Here is a 10,585-nt window from a genome sequence, read left to right on the forward strand (position 1 = left end):
GTCAACAGACAGCCAGGAATCACGCAGAAGCATGCATGAAATATTTTTCTGAAGGAAAACCACCCAACTTTGTTCCACAGATTTCTAAGGACTGACTAAATCAAACGTGAGTTAATAGTAAAGTCATCCAACACAAAAGCAGTCAAGTTACTGTAAGAAAGTCAGGAATAACAAACAGCTGGGCTCCCACAGGCAGCAGAGAGTAAAAAGGAGAAGGCGCACCACCCACACAGGTGCAAGAAGGAATAAAGGATCGAACAGACTAAGCAAGAAACAAAGGATGCTCAAAATCAACCAGCCAGGGTTGGAAAATAACCAAGAAGAACTTTAATAAAAATGGAAATAAACGAAAAACACTTAGGAGGAACTAATAGATAAAACCAAAAAGGGAAGTATTAATAAATATTTCTGGGGAAAAAAAACACTTGGGACAAACCACAGACTGACAAGAGAAGAATCTGGAAGGGCAGCTGAAGAACAGAGGATATGAGGAGACCTAACTTACATCTAGTGATTTGGGGACAGAAAAAGAGGATAAAGGAAAGGGAATTGAAAAAACGGTGCTTGAGAACTTTCCAGAACTACAGGTAGACCATAGTTTCATAAATATATACCTAATAAATCCATAGGTATATTAAGCTCAGCATATATATATAGACATATATATAAAGAATAAATGAATGAAAAGAAATGTACACCCAGGCACACTGTGAACATTTTTGGAGTACTAAACAGAGACCTTAAAAGCACCAATGGAGGAAGAAAAACAAATGAGAATGGTAACAATTTTCTCAAACAGTAATAGCAGAAACCAGAAGACAGCAGCGCGACACCCTTAAAGTGTCTATAGAAAATAACTCAAAACTCTGAACAGTGTATCCAGCAAAACTTGGAGGAAAGTGAATTTATTTTTATAAAATTGAGCACATATGTTTCTAACAACTTTTGTAAGTCGCCTTCTAAAGGACCACTTCAAGAAAGAAAGTAGACCCCCCCCCGAGTAATTTTTATAAATAAAAACGGGAGTTAAACACGTAGAATTGAATGATAACAAAAATGTTCCAGACAGAAACTTGCGGGAGGGAGAAGTGCTAAAGCACCATTTTATATATTTAAGTATTTCTATTAAAAGAGAAGAAAGGCTGAAAATTTAAGTCTAGGCATCCAATTTAAGAAAAAGGAAATAAAGTTAAAAGTGTCCTATGCATTTCATAGAAGATAATTTTACAATAAAGAGCAAGAACCAAAGGATGGTTCTTTGAAAAGACTTTATCATGAAGCAATTACAGCACGAGGAAGAATTTCCACACAAAACATAATCGCGTTTGTTATTGCAGGAATCCAAGAGCAGATGAACACTTGCCTGTAAAAAATATAGGCAATTTACCTATATTTTTAAAGTAACTTTCAAAAGCCATGTAGACTGAGGTAAAGTATGAATAAACCATATTAAAGGATCAACAAGAGATTATCATAGGTTAGGTAAATGTTTTTACTCTTACAAACATATATGCCACTCTGCTCAAAAATTAGGCAAGCAGACAGTCTGGTCTAAGAAGATATGTCACAGTCATTGCAAACTTCTGCATCTCCTTGTTCAAGCCCTTGTCATTCAAGCGCAAACTGTAATTCCATAACCATTAAGTAGACTGAGTTACTAGACAAAAACGTTCTCAAAAACAAAGCAACAAGCACCAACGGTTCCTCAGGCAACCTCTACCCAACTTTCAAAAAAGCAGATCATTGTAGGTTTCTATAAACTCTTCCAAAAAAAAATAAATAAATAAGTAATTAGAATCTCTAATTCTTGGGCTGCAGTTGATGTTATAGCCTTGATTCCAAACCCTGGAAAGGCTAGTATGAGAAAGCGGAAAGACGAATCTCACTCTTGAGCGTAGAAGAAATTCTTAAACAAAATGATCGCAAGCCAAATCCAGCAGAATGTATCAGATTCTTCATCACCAGTTGTTATCACAGGAACACTTAAATGTTTCCATCAAATTAACAGCTGAAAGGAGACAAAACATATGGTCATCTCAATACATGCAGAAGAGCATATAAACCTATTTGTGATAAAAATCAGATGCAAACTTAACCTGAAAGTGATTACCCAAAGTTTTTAGCAGGAGAAATTCTTAATAAAATGGTAAAAAAAAAAAAAAATTCATAAAATGATAAAGGAAATGATGCCTACTATCAGAATTTGTATTCAAGGTTTTATTCAAATTCCAGTCACTGCAGTAAAATCGGGAAAAAAAAGTGTAAGAGTTATAAAGGGGGATCTTATTTATTTACAGATGTGACTGTCACCATAGAAAATATAAGACAATCTAAATGTAAATTATTCAAATTGTGACTAAGGCAATTGGCTGGATGTTGCCAAGTGCACAAGACTATTTTACACACCAGAAATATATTTTAAACAATTGCAAAATAGGGACAATTTATAAGGCAACAAAAATAGTCAAGAAAGAATTCAAGATTATAATGGAGGAAGTTTAAAAACTTATAAAAACCATTAAAGGAAAACTAATTAAATGGTGAGTTTTAGTTCTTTTGCAAATTTTTGATAGCTCCGATGCAAACTTTCGTCATAATATACATGGAAGAGCAAAGCCCCAAAAGGAGGCAGATTAATATCCCAATGAATTGCTAGTTGGAACAAAAAGTGAGTGCCTCAACCTCCAGAAGGCATTATAAATTGACAGTAACTACATCAGGACGTTATGGGTGGAGATATAGACAAGCTGACTAGCGGAAGAGAAACCCGTGCTGGCAATGAGACTCCATGTGTGACAGATGTGGCATCCATACCATGGGTGGCGATACATTTAGCGCCAACCACAGAAGAAAAGACAAATTAAAACTAGGAACAGTTACTTGCAACCTGTAAGTGTTAAGTAATTAGGTTCTTAGAACTGTGGAAGGAAGCAAGAAAAATGCCCAGTTAAAAGACCAGCAAAATATGTGAATACTTATTTCATAAAAAAGGACCAAAAAAAAGTATGATTAAAGAGAAAATGCTCAATATCATTAGTAACCAAGGGACTGCAGATCACAGCTAACGAGGCAGGAATTTACTCTTAGTAGATTTTCAAAAACTGGGGAATTAGTATCACTGGTCCCGGGCAGTCTGGAACTCATTTACTGATAGTAGCTTGAAAATTAGTACCCTTTGGAAACAATCTGGTGTACCTTGTAAAGCTGAGTTTGTCCTGGCCTGTAGATCTCAGCCCCAAGCTCTTTCTCTCCACGGAACATAACGTTACCACCCCATTCTAGGCCATCACCTTTTGTCTGGAGGTCACAACAGTCCCCTAACGGACCTGCCTGCATCCATGCTTAGTTTTGCTCTCCCCAAAGTAGCTGGAGTACTTTTTTTGAAATGTAAAAACTATCACGTCCTTTCTTTTCAATGCTCCATGGTGTTCTATTGCTGTATTGGGATAGAATCAGCCTCCTTCCTGTGACCTGCAGGGCCTTCTGCTGGAGCTCGATTCCTTACTGTCTCTGACTCTTTCTTCATCTCCTCCGTGGTCTTTTTTTCCTTAACCACTCTCACCTCACTGACATCTGTCCAAATCATCAGGCATGTCCTCACCTCAGGGCCTTTGTACTTTGTTTCTTCTGCCTGAAATGCTCTTCTCAGATTTATGGACATTGTGCGCTCTTACCTCACACTCAGATCTCTATTTCCTAAATAGTATTTTCCCTATGTAGCATTTTTCGTGTTTTATTGGCCCCTTGGATTTGAACTTTTTGTATTTCCCATTCACATCCATTTTTATTTTAGGCTATTTGTTAGTTTCTAAATGCTCTTTGCATATTATAGCTATCTTCCAGCTGTGTTACAAAAATATTTTGGTAAACCTATTAAAGATACATATTTAGCTGTATGAAAGTTATTTTATAGGTTCTAGGCTTCTTAATTTTTTAACAGTAGAGTGAGTATGGCTTTCTGGTTTTCTTTTATGTGTTAATTTATTAACCCACCTGAATATATATGTGTCTGCACCTGAAATGTATCATATACATAATAAAAGTTTCTACATTTTCTTCCTGATGTGCATTGTATTGGCAGTGTTTAGTAATTAAGCCAGTCTTTCCTTACTGTGTTGATATATTCTAATATAAATATAGCAGGCAGAATGTTTATGTAATAGTCTCTAATCTCTTCCCTTCTCTATCTTCCTTGAAAATACTAACTAAAAAATACAAATACTCAGTATGCTTATACAGGAAAAATTCCAAATTACTCAGCTGGGAAAGTGAGCATTTTAGAGTATTTCTCTGCATAGCTGTATTTCCTGTTATTTTCCCTGTGCTTAACCTCACCAGGCCTTTCCAAACACCTCCTTTTGATGCTGTGTCTGCCTGAATTCTTAATGTCACCTGCCACATTGATGACCTCATGCCCACACCTCAGTGCTCAGCTGGCTGGAAGGTCCCCCCTGAACTTTCTGACTTCATTGTCATTTTCCTTATGCATCTCTGTCTGCTTCCTCCATTAAACCACAAGGTCCTGAATAGTCAAGAAAGCTTTTTTAATCTTCTCATGACAATGACAGCTAAGATACATGGTGTGATACACGTCCAGTAAATTTTAATAACTACCATTGTATGCCAGTTAATATACCGTAACACAATTTGATGCTACCAATGCCATCCCTAATCATCACAAGAAATCAGCAAAGTAGCTTTTAGCATTTCTATTTTCTAAGTAAGAGAATGGTGACCAAAGAGGTGAGCTAATTTATCCAACTCAGAGCTACCAAGTACTAACCTGGATTCTGTAATTTTAGAAGAAATAGTTTAAAAATCTTTAGATAAAATCTAGTAAGAAGTTACGCCTCCACATATACCTGTCATTACACCACTAAGTCCACATGCCAGACTACAGTCATCCCCCATTTCTGAGCAATGGCTAGAATGTCGTGCCTGAAAGATCCAACTACAGCCCTGGAAAAGCAGAATTTGAGACTTCACAGTTCTTTTTTTCTACTTAAAAAAAAAAAAAAAGAAAAAAGCACAGTTTGGCAGTTTCTTACAAAACTAAAGATAGTCTTACCATAGGACCCAGCAATTGAGATTTATTTACCTAATCAATTCTAAAAGTTTATATCTAAAAACAAAAAACTCTCAACATGCCCAAAACTGGAAGCAACCGAGATATTCTTAAAGAGGTGAATGGATAAACAAACTGCAGTACATCCATACAATGAAATATTATTCAGCAATAAAAATCAATGTGCTATCAAGCTATAAAAAGCATACAGAAACCTTAAATGCATGTTTCTAAGTGACAGATCAAATTGTAGATTATATACTATATGGTTCTAATTACATGACATTCTGGAAAAGGCAAGACTAACAGTAAAAAGATCAGTGACTCCCGGGAGTTTGGGAAGGTGAACAGTGAACACACAGGGGGTTGTTAGGGTGGTGAAACTATGATAACGTCATGATGGGTCTATAACGTCACACATTTGTCAAAACCCATAGAACTTTACAGCACCAAGAGTCAATCTTAGCATAGGCAAGTTGAAAACACAACACTGAGGAGGTTGAGCGATGCCAGGAAACAGTATGGACTAACAAGAGAATCTAACCACTCCAAGTGTATGAAACAGCTTCACTGGGGGAGGAGAGGGGAAGGGGGGCAGGGAGACCTAAGTAACTCTGGAAATGAGTGGCGTCTATTCAGACAAAAGGGAACAGCCAAAGCTGGAATAATATGATTAAGAAAAACAACTGTTAACTGTAACACAGACTATGAAATATCTGAGTCCATGACACTGATATAAAGGATTGAATACATGGGGAGCAGAGAGAAATGTCCCTTGCAGAAGAATTCCAAGTAGTTTGTGGAGAAACTGCGCCTCACGGAGGCTGGAGCATACATCACCATCCCCCCTGCTGCTTCTTAAGTGTAGGCTGTGCTCAGTGACTTCCTTCCAAAGAATGGATGGGAGCTGGAGCGGGAGGGAGAAGGTAACTTTGCAGTGGAGAACCTGGCCAACACTGCCTCGGCCAGGTCACCAAGGTGAGCATCAGTGAGAAGCCATATTCACAGCATGTGCCCTTGATCTGAAGTGTTGAAAGGGGCCCTTTACCTCTGCAGCCTTCCTCCCCAAAACCGTCAACCCCATCTAACTGTGTGAGAAGAACATCACACAAATCTCACCAGAGGGACACCCTGCAGAACACCTGACCAATACTCGAAACTGTCAATGTCATCACAAAAACATAGGACGTCTAAGACACCATCACAGCCCAGAGAAGCCTCAGGAGACCTGAAAACTCCCTGCAACGTGGTACCCAGGATGGGATCTTGGAAAAGAAATCATGCCTTATCAGGTAAAAGGAAATTTGAATAAAGTGTGGATTTTAATAGTGATCCATCAATTGTAACATACGTATCAGACTAATATGCTAATAGGGAAAACTGGGTGTGGGGTGTATGGGAACCCTCTGTACTATCTTTCCAACATTTCTGTAAATCTAAAACCATTTTAAGAAATCAAGGCCACTAAAAAATCAGCAGGCCGGTGCCTTGCTCCTCCGAGTTGCCTTCCGTTTGCTGCCTGCACTGAATGACTGCTGAGCGTCTCAGCACGTGCCGTACTGGCTTCCAACACTGTGGGGACCGCGGACTCAGCTGGTTCGGGGCTTTAATTAACAGGTGTTGCTCTGGACTTCAAGCTTTGGGCTGGGGTGCAAAGTGATTCCTTCCCAAGCAGGAAAGCACAAGTTTCCATCTCTCAAACCTTTTAAGTATGAGCTAGCCTTTTATCTCCAAAGAAAGTTGTGCCAGATTTTTATTTTAAAAAAAAAATCCTAGCTTAAGTATAGGATGATCAGAATTTTCTAAATATATTTGAATTTCAGTTGACATCAGATTGGGAAGTACTTATCACTACGTTGTACCACAACTAAATGGCCTTTTCTGAAGCAAAGTCTTCACTCTTCCTCATTATCCAAGGATGTTTGCTGCTCGCAAACATACACCTTTTCGGTTTCTTCATGCAAGTTAAGTGTGGTTGCAAATATCTGTTCATTTGCAATTAATTTAACTCGTCATCGTATTAAAACATTGCCATTCTTGTGTTAAAATATCTATTATTCAACAAAGGAGTAAAAACTATGCCAGTCAAAAAACATCAGGAGGTAAAGTCACCCTTCAGGGAAGACATTTTAATCATGAGGCTTAGGTACAAACACGCCCAGTGCATTACTTTCCCTTGCTTAAAAATATCTCCATCTACTGAAGTCGTCCTCTTTTATTCAACAATTTCCATTTTTTTCTATATACATGTTTTTATTGACGTATAGTTTACAATGTATCAATTTCTGTGTACAGCATAATGCTTCAGTCATACATGAACATACATGTATTTGTTTTCATATTCTTATCCACCGTAAGTGACTATAAGATATTGAATATAGTTCCCTGTGCTCTACAGTATGAACTTGTCTGTCTATTTTATGTATATTAGTATCGGCTCGATTTTTTTCTTAATGATATCTTTTAAAATAATTGTATTTACCTTATGCCCTAGTTGTCTCAAACCAATAATGGGAATACAGAAAATGAAAATCAGTACGTCTTAAGTGTGCTTATTTTTGTTTAATTCAAGATGCCTTGTGTTCAATTTTACAATGTATTTATGGGGAGAGGAATACTTTCAAAAGGCCTCAGAAGTAAGCATTCTGTTGTCTGTTAAATGCACCATATGGTTTAGGAATGTTATTATAAAATAACCCCGTCTATGTTTTGATTTCTGACAGGCAGCCAATCATGTATAAATTACAGTAATTCAGTCATCACCACTTCAAGGAACTTCTGAAGAAACATCGTATGTTTAAAAAAGAAAATGTATGAATACTTTGTGATAGAAAAACTGGAAGACATATAGGAGATGAAAATAGGGAGTAATTCTTATTTTTAAATAGTATCAGGGGAAAGGCTATAGCTCAAGTGGTAGAGTGTGTGCTTAGCAGACACAAGGTCCTGGGTTCAATCCCCAGTGCCTCCATTAAAAATAAATAATTACCTTCCCTGTAAAGATAAATAAATAAACCTAACTACCCTGCCAAAGAATCTAAAAATAAAACTAATTAATTAAAAAAAATTTTTTTTAAGTATCATTAACTCTGTCCCCATCCAGTGCTTCTACATGTATTTGTCAATGGCCGAGCCCGAGTGAGGACCAAGCTGGGCAGGGAGCTAGGACACCCCAGGGAAGGGTGATCAAGGCAGAGGTGACAATGGAGAGACAGATGGGCAACCCCAAGCCAGGGGTTTGGAATCAGAACAAGTCACAGTGTCAGCAAAAGTCAGCCCTCATAATTAAGGGTTTTGTTTGGTTTTTGTTTCTGCCTTTTAGAACTCTGTGTCTTTCTCTTTTTCCAAGCAAATCTGATTGCCAATTGATGTCAGGGTGGCAAATATTGTTCACCTACATTATGTCTCTCTTGGTATATATTATTTCAAGCTGAAAATAATCAAGGCCCAGATAACCTTATGAAGAATCTTTGCTTTTCGCCCTAATCACCTATAAAAATTCAGATCAACGGCCATCTCCTGGAATGGAGCCATCACCAGGAATACCTTTCAAGAGTGTCAGCTGGGTGTGGTGGGGGGCAACTCAGTAGGGCCTAGAGCTCTGAATCCACTCTGTCCCCCCGTTTCTGCCTGGCCCAGCAAACAGCCACCAAAACCTCTGCTTTTCCAAAAGTCTCCGTGTGAATTGCCCTCTTCCCCTCTGAAGTCCACCCGCCCCCAACAACGTCTTATCTTTAGGTGAAGATGTTTAAGGTGGGGATTTCAGCCACTTTGGTGAGTTGATCCAGTTTTCCTGGCTCTCCCCCGTGTATACATGGTTTTAAACTTTCAACTTTCTCATGTTATTCTATGTCAATTCAGTTCTTAGACCAGCCAGAAGAACCCAGAAGGACACAGAAAAATTTCCTCCTCTGACCACTCACATTTGTAAAGTGAGTAAGAGAGAGGTATAAGCGAGTCTTCCTTCTTCCCTTAAGCTTTAGGGCCTCTATAAAAGCACCTGAAATTATAGTGATTCTGTATACAATCTACTGGAATCTTCTGAGTTTAAAGTAAAACTGTCAGGCTATCCACACCTACAGTTATGACTGAGAAACGCTCAGGTCCTAGAAATCAAGGTTACAACTACCATCATCGTGCAGACACAGTGAACAATCTATGGTTACTGGGGAGAGGGGGTGGGAAGGGCTAAATTGAGGAGTTTGAGACTTGTAAATGTTAACCACTAGGTGTAAAAATAGATCAAAATCAAATTTCTTCTGTAGAGCACAGGGAACTATATTCAATATCTTGTAATAACCTTTAATGAAAAAATACCACAAGGAATATATGTATGTATATGCGTGACTGAGACATGATGCTGTGCACCAGAAGTTGACACACTGTAACGGACTGTACTTCAATAAAATTTTTTTAATTAAAAAAATTTTAAAAATTAAAACTACCTTCATCATACACGAGAACTAGAAAATAATTTACTTTTAAGACCACTCCAGCTGATTATTAGGTTAAAATTTTATCAATTGCCTTTACAGTGATGTGATGTTAGTGGAAAGGCTTTTTTAAATATCTGACACTCAGAAAATGCTGAACTGATTATCAGATTATCCCAGGCACTGATGGTTAGGGAACTACTTTTACTAGAACAGCATTCATTTAAGAAAGCCACAGGACAAGTAAACCCTGCCAGATGTTTTTTGCCAGAGCAAATGGGTTTCATTTTAGCTGAGCCCAGCAACTCTTACAGGGTATCCTGAGAGATGACATCTCGTGCAGGGCAATATATGAAATCAGGTGTTGGGCAGGGAGGGAGTGCAATTTACTGTAAGTGGTTTTAACAGTCTCAGCAAAAAAAAAAAAAAAAAAAAAAAAATTGTTTCATGAAGAAAAAAGTTCAACGAAACCTCTCTTTGCAAAAGAGCGTGTTAACTTCACAAGACAAACGCTTGCCTTGCTTTAGACATCATGCCGTGCTCGTGCAGGCTTTGTGAGATTTATAAGCACGACCTTCTGCATCTTTGACATTGGAACCCTGAAGCCCCTCTCAAGACTCACAGAGCTCAGGGCGAGGGGGCGGGGGAGGGAGGACGGTCATTAACCACGGTTACCGCACACAACTATTTGTTCATCGTCCAATAGTAGCATAAACGTGCCAAAAAATTATTTTGCAGGTTTCCCTTTCCCAGCCCCTCTCATTCTTACAGCACTGCTTCTCTGCTGTTTCTTACTTCAATTTTAGGAAAACCTCAGAAAACTGCCATCTATCCCGCCTCTGAAGCTCCCGAGGCGGTCCAGTTATCAAGCTGCTTACATGGTGACAGTGACTGTCCAAATACCTCAGAAAAGCCATCATGTGTCATCATGTCATGCTGCAGTTCTATTTTTTGTGAGGGCATATAGGCAGACATTAAGCAATCCAGCAAGAAAATCACAAAAGACAATAATGCATTTATGTTACTCAGTCTTGCTCCAAATTATACCTGGCGGGTTACTAATACTGCAGCTCATTTGTGTAACTCT

This window comes from Camelus ferus, chromosome 30, assembly GCF_009834535.1.
Source record: "Camelus ferus isolate YT-003-E chromosome 30, BCGSAC_Cfer_1.0, whole genome shotgun sequence".
NCBI classification, from domain to species: domain Eukaryota; kingdom Metazoa; phylum Chordata; class Mammalia; order Artiodactyla; family Camelidae; genus Camelus; species Camelus ferus.